This window comes from Gymnogyps californianus, chromosome 8 (genome assembly GCF_018139145.2).
Source record: "Gymnogyps californianus isolate 813 chromosome 8, ASM1813914v2, whole genome shotgun sequence".
In the NCBI taxonomy this organism is placed as follows: Eukaryota; Metazoa; Chordata; class Aves; order Accipitriformes; family Cathartidae; genus Gymnogyps; species Gymnogyps californianus.
Genome location: NC_059478.1, coordinates 2,251,928 through 2,260,587, shown reverse-complemented (window position 1 = coordinate 2,260,587; position 8,660 = coordinate 2,251,928). Strand labels below are relative to the sequence as shown.

Genomic DNA, 8,660 nt, shown 5'->3' with positions numbered 1-8,660 from the left:
AGGGAAGAAGAAGCGCCAGAGGGTGAGTGTGTGTGTGTGAGGAGTCGGAAGGGGCACCCATTGGCTCGCTGGAGTTGCCCGCTGCCAAGGGACTCCGGTCCGAGCAGTTAAAGTCTCGGGTGGTGTGTGTGCGACTCCTTGATCGGTATGTGAATGCTCGGGCAGTCGGCTTCTCCCTTCACATTCGTTAGCCTAAAATTGTGTATAATCCTAGAGTCTGAGAAAAGAAAGGCTGCTCCAAACAGCATGTTTCAAGTTACATCTGTAAAATGCTAGCATAAAAATAAAGACAGTCCTGTACATAGGATGTAATGTGAAAGCCACCTTTTTTACATAACATGGTGCTTTTCCATTTCTGAACTACATGAAAAACTTCATTCTCTGACATCCTATGTAAATAAAAATGCTTACAAAATTCATTAAAAGAGAACTTTCAATGTCAAGATATTACGTATATATTGCTTAATGCAACTATTATATTTACTTCAATACTAAGCAGTTACTTTAGATAATTGATTTTATAGAAAGTTCTGTTCTTTAATAAAATGGCACGTGCAGGTTTCACATTTGCCTTCATCTCACAAGAGAATTCAGTTTGTGTCAGTGACATATGAAATCTTTGCTTTACAAGAAGTGGATTTGTTTTAATAATTGGCTGACTGTGGTAGTGAGGTCCCAGAATATATAGAAGTTCTTCCCTATAGTAAAAATGAAAGTGGTGTAGTTAAAAACTCAGTTGAATGTCTTTTGGTGAATGGAAGGTCGCTCTAAAAACTGCAAAACAAAGTTAAACAAATCAATTACATTTCCACAGATACATTGCTGTTTCTATTGCTGTGTGATTTTAGTTGTCAGCAAAAAGTATAAATGCTTTTGGGAGACCCAAATTCTACTTCCAATGCTAATATAAATCCATGATTTGTATTATTAGCCAGCTTCTTGCTGGCCTATAAACTTTATGGATGTTTTTTTATGATAGCAGAGCTATGCAGGGTATGTGGGGGAAATCAGTAGCTTTGAATATATTAAATGGAAATGATCAATATATTCTAGAAATATAAAATAATAATGCTAGAAGTGACAGTTAGTGAAATCTGTGGGAAGTTCTGAATAATAGTATATACTAATGTTTAAATATATTATGACAATCCCTCTTTAAAAATCAAACTGCACCTCTAAATCATATTCTGATAGTTCTTATTATCTGGAATTAAGCTGAATTATGAACAGCCATTGCCTAGGATGTGGATATAGATATATAGGGTTTTTTAATACTATCATTTTTTAGCATCGGTCAGTGTTTGGAGAAATTTCAGTCATACATTGACAGAACTGACTTCTTGCTGTTTTCAAAGATCTGTCAGAAATACCTTCCTGTACTTCCTGTAGGTCAATGCATATCCAAAGCATATATTTATGTCTATGCATTGTCCTAAAACTCACTGGCTGAAATTTTAAAACTTGCCTTAAGGATATGGATGCCCAGCTCTCATTAATTTTAATTCAATTAATTAATTTGGTTACTCATTTCCCATTAATTTACATTAATTTTAATGGGACTTGGGCATCCAAATCCCATAGGCAGGTTTAAAAATATCAGCCAGAATATAATGAATATCCAAGGGAAGGGAATTCCAGAGCAAGTTGGAACTTCTCAGCTGTAAAAGTTCTCCTGTTAAAGAGCCATTTTCTTGCTTTGCATTGTCAGGAGTCACAACTGATGGTCTCTCAGAAAAAACAAGCCTCTGACAGTTCTTCAGAAGTCAATCAACAACTAGAATTATGCCTTAAGAAAGCAGTGTAAGCCTAATTGTGACTGCGCAGTGCTAAACTGCAGCACCGTGTTGCATCTGAAGGTCAAATCGCTACGCTCAAGTGGGAGCACTGACACACAGATTTCATTGGTACGGTATTGGAATATTATGCTAGTGTCATACAAAGATTTCATGGACCTATGTTGTTGTTGCAGCATCCACATTAGATGGCAATAACTGAATATTTTAGACCAGCCCTGGCAATCTCAGGGTGAGCCTGGCAGTACCAGAGGATCCAGTGGGTTTCTTTGTGCTCACGGCTTCTACCGGTGGTGCGAGATTGCCAGAATGATGGGCACCACCACCCAAGTAAGGACAGATGCAGCAGGGATACGTGTGCTCCATCAGATAGTGCATGTGCCTCTTTCAAGCATTTGGTCAAGTTCTTCTGCCGGTACTCAACCTGATCTTTTGGGGTTTTTTGTTGGTTTGGTTTGTTTTTTTTCTTGCGTAACGTGCTTATGGCTGTTATCCCTGAGACGTGTTTACTTTACGTTTCCATTCATTTTCCTTCATAGCCATGCACTTAATTATCCTTCTGCGCATCTGCTTTTTCCTTTAAAATTTAGAGGTGAAGTCCCTTAATCTATTAACAACTTTTCTGCATAAGAAAAATAATAAGAAAATAGTTTTTTCAGCACCTTTCATGTTACTCTATTTTTATTTCACAGAAGTTTCAAATACCAGAATTGTAAACAGTCTGTTTCTTTCTGCTGTTGTATCTAATGTATTTCATAAACCAAACATTGAGAAATCATTATCAAATATGAAGTTGGTGACCAAGTCAACAGGAGCTATTATTAGTCTTAATACTATGAATCTCTTTTCTCTTTTTTTATGTTTGTGGAAAGCATCATTCCTTTTTAATTATCAGATTGCAGCCACTTTTGTTTACAATAGAACTATACTGGAGAAATTAAATTTCTCAATTAGCAATTGAAAAAGAAGAGCAGTTTAAATTGCAAAACAAGTCAAACCTCCCTTAATTAATTTTATCGTTCCTTTTTTTTAAAAAAAATGCAGTTTAGCTGCACAGGGGAAAATGTCACTTAATCATGCTACATTTAATTGGAACAAATAATTATAGTGAAATATTAATCATTATGCACTGAAGCCCCATTTAAAATGTAATCAGTCTGAATTGAAGACAGCCTGCTTCCTGCATTAATTTGAACTGTACTTGTATACTTGTATCTATTCTAAAACTGTAGATAGCTTGAATATTGTGTATGAAAATTGCCACTGTGGGAGCCTGTACACATCCTGGAAGAAACATGAGGATGGAGTTTTCAAAGCCCTTGGTATGTGCTGTCAGTATCCATTGTCAGGTTTAGTCCCATGGGGGTTTTTACCATTGACTTCAATGGAAGCAGAGTTTCTCAGTGCCAAGAGCTTCTAAACAATCACTGTCAAGGACTGGGGGGGGAAAAAGAAAAGTAATAATCATGATTGCATCGATCAGTTTCTATCTAAATGTCCTCTGTTTTTAAATTTAAATGAAGATGGATTTGTTGGTCTGGATGGCTTAGACATCTATTAATTATACATGCACATAATATTTAATTATCTTGAGTAAGTATGGCAATTTTCTTGAATTAGAGATGGATTATTCCATTCAGATTCCAGAAATTGGACTTACAATGTTTGTCAGTTCATAATTAGCTTTGAATAGCTGGCTATGGTGTGGGTATTAGGAATTTTTTAAATGCTTGGAAATCCTACAAGTTTAGGATCCTCTTGTGCTACAGATGTCTTTCTCCTGGATGCCCATGTGAAGTCTGAGGCTGTGAAGATCATTAGTAACTTCTTCCAAGCTCCCGATTGCCTCAGCTTGTGGCCTCTCGGGCTATGATTCTGAAGCATTCATTCTCTGGGTTCATATTTAATATTTAAATTCATATTTAAATTTAAATTTGAATAAATATTCATATTTAAAATTAGAACTGTTCAAATGTAATAGGCCCAAAGCAAGTGCCTATGTTGTAAATATGGACTACAGACAGTAGACTTCCATTTGAGCCTAACGCCTTATCTCCTTTTATTTTAACGTGCAAGGAAATACAAATGGCAATTGCCTGTATAAATACATAAGTATACCAACGTCATCTAGGAGCTAACAGGTTCTCACACTTGACACAATTTAACACAGCGTAACACCACCTGTATGAGGTCAAATTCGTAGATGGTATTGGTATCTGTGCATCCACTGATAGCATCAAAACACTCTGAAATACATATGTGTGTCTTTTAACTCTGGCCATGGTGAAATGCCTGCTGAAACCTGAGCCTAAACTGGTATAAACTGCTAGCTTTGAAGCAATGAACAACTTAACAAGCTTCTCCAGTTTGTCACTTCATGGAAATAAATAAGCGCGCTGTTCAGTTTGCTTGTAAAGAGTGCCCAGGAATAGGCGGTCCCACTTTGTTGTGGAAATGAAGGGGCATTTTTTAAGTATTTACCTCTGTGCGATAATGGGAGAAGGGGAAATGAGAGGAAGGAGAAAGGGAGAGAGACGTACTCTCAGAATTTGCCGTTACCTGAGTTCAGCTCTCCACTCTTGGCAAGCAATCAGAGCACTGGATAATTTCCTCCCCTAAAGTAGCACAGAGTAACTATACAAATGCTGTGCAATGTTTCCCTATTAAGGAGAACGCTTTACAGATAGTAGGTTTGCCATGTGGCTCAATATAAATGGTAAGCCGAGCATGTATTGTCTCTGCAATCAGAGTGAGAGGGCTTTGCTCACTTTTCCTCTCGAGCTGCCTTGCTCCTTAATGTTCCAGATGCCTGCCAGTGTTTGCCTTTTCTATGAAGAGCTCTGGCTAAATGTTTCTGTACGGGAATTGGCAGTCTGCAGTCAAGGTGTGAGCGGAAAAATGTGTGCGTGTGAGGGGGAGGAGAGGGGAGTGGAAAGGGAGAAAGCACATATAAGCTATTTTCTGAGAAAGCTTTGGAGTTCAGGCTTTTTGTCAGGTGCCTTTGACAGGAGTCAGGACTCGCTGAATGGATAAAAGGGGAGAGAATAAAAAAGCAAGACTGAGGCAATTTAAGATACTATCCAGTGTACCTTAGTGCTAGATATCATTCAAAGGACATGTTTAATTTAAGCAATGGTTCTATGGAGTGTATTAACCTTTCTACCCTCCCTACCCCCATGCTGAGCAGTAACTGTCTTTTCTTGTTTTTTAAAAAATATCTTACCAACTCTACTGCACCATGTTTAATCTTCTCTTTGAAGGAGATGTATCCCAGAAGTTATCTGATTGGAGTCATGCTAATCCACCTGCTCTGTCCCCCAGTAAAGAAGGTAAATATAGATTGTAAATGGGGTTAATATGAAAAAAGCAGGGAGGTGGGAGAGCGGCAAGGCAGCAGCAGGAGTCAGCTTGGCTGGCAGCAGAATGGATGAAAATTATGTAGTTAGCAGGCCAAAATGAGTTTGAAGGAACCTGTGGGTATGTGGGTCAAATATTCTGCCAGTGTAAATGTCACAAGTGTGCTGGCTTGGGTAAATCTGTGCCCATTTAATTCAGCAGGAAAGTTAGCAATGCTTTCTAGTACTAGTTAATTATAGCTGGTACCTTAGGTTCCTATCCATGCACAGGAATGACCCGTGTTTTATATTCTCTTCTTTTCTTGTCTGGTCTCTGACCTGACTTCTGTAATGTCTCCTGAAATACTTGCCAGCTTTATCTACTGAGTTTGGCATCTGTGGCTTGGACATGACTTAAAAAAACCCCTCTTATTCTGTATTTGAGTAACTGAGCTCTAGTTAGGATAAATTGTGCTTTAAAATGAATTTTTATGTCCTTTTTTTTTATTGTGGGCATTTTCCATTTAACTTTTCAGTTAAGCTGTAAAAAAGAAAAAACAAAACACCTTCATATGCTGAAATTTGATAAAACAGTTTTTGCCACCAAAATGCTGTGTTGACATGCAGAAAGGCTATACTCCCGACGTGATACTGGTATTGTGCTCATAGTGTCAGAAGCTGAGGGCTGTTCTCATCTATTTCATGTGCATAATGCATCAGTGCACAACATTACAGTGTGTATTAATGCATATTAGAGTTAGCTAATTGATTAGAGTCGACCCAGACTCCTCCATCAGCAAATGTCCAGGCCATTGCTTAAGAACAGTGCTATACACTTTCTTCATGACTTTCAGTACCTTCAAAGCCAAGGATATCTGGAGCCAGAAATAGTATATTTGATAGCATTATAGTATTATTTGATAGTACTAGCTGGATTTTTCTTCCATGAATCCGTCCAGTTGCTTATGAACTTGGGTGTACTTTAAACATCTACAACATCCTTGGTCAACTATTCTTATTGACATTAATACCTACTGTGAGGTCTCTTCTGTGAAGTCTGACTGGGTCAGATGTTTGAATGAATTTGGAGTATAGCACTTGGATCACTGAATCTCCTTGGGCTTGGAGGTTTGACAGTGTTAGTCTATGACACCGGAGCAGTTCTTCCCACAGGGATGATTTACAGGTCCGGCAGTAAGTACCTTTGTGTGTTACAACAGTAACAAGTAACAAGTGCAATTGTTTCCAGTATTTGAAAGAATCTATACTATACATGTTCATAGCCATCCCTTTTCAGTGTTAGAAAGTGAAAAAGAAGCTAGAAAAATCAATGTATCAATAACTGAATCATCATGTTTGAAATTATAATATGGGTGGCATGTTGAAATTAATTCATCCAGATGGCATCAGAACTCACAGTCTGGAATAATTTATCTAATGCATGTTAAGAACTAGTGTAATAGTTTCAAATAGGGGTCTGGATAAAAAGGGCTTGATATATCTTGGAGCAGCTACAGCTCCTTCTGACTTTGTGTAATAGATAAGTTCAGACACTTCGCTTCTGAAAATGCGGTCCATGAGAATTTTTTAATGGGCTCCACCACAGAGCCCTTTCTATATGACGAATAGGGCTGCAAGACCTCAGCTAGTTTGCAGAAAAGCCACAGATGAAAAACACTGACAGCCACTGCCCAAAAAAGAACAAACTGTATAATTTACTGTGGGTCACCCATTTTGAATGTTGCAAAGTTATATCCAAAGCTGTCACCTTCATAGATTGAGTGGCCTCTTGCAATAGTAAAGGTTATGAAATAAAGTAACATATCTTACAACTTATTAATCTTTAGACAAACGGTCAGAAGGATTTCTGACTGCTATTTGCAGGTACCAAAAAGTATGAGACAAAACACTTCTGTGAAAGTTTGTGGGGAAAATAAATCAGCATTTTGGAAAAAAGACTTTGCATCTTCTTTCTGGGACGGAGTGACTTTGATCTTTAAATACTTACAAATGAATCCAAATAGAGTTTGGGGCTTTCTGAAGTTTGCATAAGTGATTTGCATTTCAAAAGGCCCTGCAGTAAACACCAGTTGAGGTCCCAAAAGTCTTCCAAGAAGATGATTAACTTGAGAAATCCTTTGTTAATAATTAGTGGGGCTGACTCCTGGGTGAAATTACATATGGGGGAAAAAAATTCATGTATCAACATGCACTGGATTCTGGACTTTGAAATCAGATTCTTTTTTAAATCACAATTAAGTATGTGACGGAACATTAGCATTTACATTTGAGTTCATAGGAATGTAAAGAAATCATATGAAGAATGTTTAACAGTATTACAAAAATGTAGTTTGGTTTTCTGTGAGCTCTGTAGAGTCACATGAATTGATAAGCAATACAATTTTTTTTTTTTGTACCATCAGCATACTATGGATCAAAATTCTTCTTAAACACTATGGAACAAGACTGAAACCTCTGCTGTCTGAGATCACCATCTAAATGTAAGTAAAGAAACATCAAATAGGTAGCTATGGCTTGAATACATGAAACAGCATTTCTATAGAACAGAGTGGGTATTTAAAAAATAAAGGTAAAACAAAGTTAACCACCATCCAGTGCTACTGCACCCAAAGGAGTATCAGTCCTTTCCCTAGCTTGAGTCACGGGATCGTGCAGATGGGGTGAGACTGCTGAACGTCGTCTAGACCGCTTCCCCCATTCAAAGCAGTTCCAGTTACTGAGGGTTGCTCAATGCCTTTTCTGGTCAAGTTATGGATATCTGCAAGGATGGAGATTTCACAGCCTCACTGGGCAACCTGTGGCAGTGTTTGACCGCTCATATGGTGGGGAAAAAAAATAATCTTTATATCTGAGAAATTTTCTGTGCTGCAACTTGCAGCTGTGCTGCTGTGTTGCCTCTTATCTGTGGAAATCTGAGGAGGGTCTGGCTCTGCCTTCACTAGTCTTTCCATTAGGTAGCTGAAAACAGATGTAAGATCTGCTGCTGAAGCCTTCTCTCCAAGCTGAACTTGTTCTTTCAGCCTCTCCTCACGTGCGCCCCAGTCATCTGGGTGGCATTTCAGAGCCCTGAGCGCACCAAGTCCTGCAGCTCCTTTCCTGAAGGAAGCAGAGACCTCCACGTGCTAGTTGAGAGCTCCGTTTAAGCTCAGTCCCTCAGCCTCAGCACTTGCCTGAGCAATGTTGCAGGTATGTTTGTTAAAAGTGGATCAGGACCATGGCAAAGGCAGACTGGGTCTTGTGTCTCATTTCTTCCTTTATCAAACTGCCCGAGGTATCAACACAAGACGTTAACCTCTTTAGTTGATGTGAATCATTATGACATCTCTAAAATCACTTTTATGCTATTTATTGTTATTTCAGCTGAGGTTCTGATCCATCTTTCATTTCCCACTGGGGCAGATACAGCTCCAGGCCAAACCGTGTCACGTGTACCTCACTGCCTGATGAAAACGGGGAAAAAAACCTGCTTTTCTCATTTTTCACATTGCCTTCCATCCCATAAAGCCACACT

The 8,660-nt window shown here is 38.5% G+C and overlaps 1 long non-coding RNA gene across 1 annotated transcript; it reads left to right on the top strand.

Moving 5' to 3' along the window:
• The first annotated feature begins 5,069 nt into the window (after positions 1 to 5,069).
• LOC127018807 (uncharacterized) lies at positions 5,070 to 8,296 on the top strand. The gene is made up of 3 exons (XR_007766840.1): positions 5,070 to 5,122; positions 7,552 to 7,629; positions 8,104 to 8,296. It is a non-coding gene; the product is annotated as an uncharacterized LOC127018807 (long non-coding RNA).
• Positions 8,297 to 8,660: the final 364 nt, after the last annotated feature.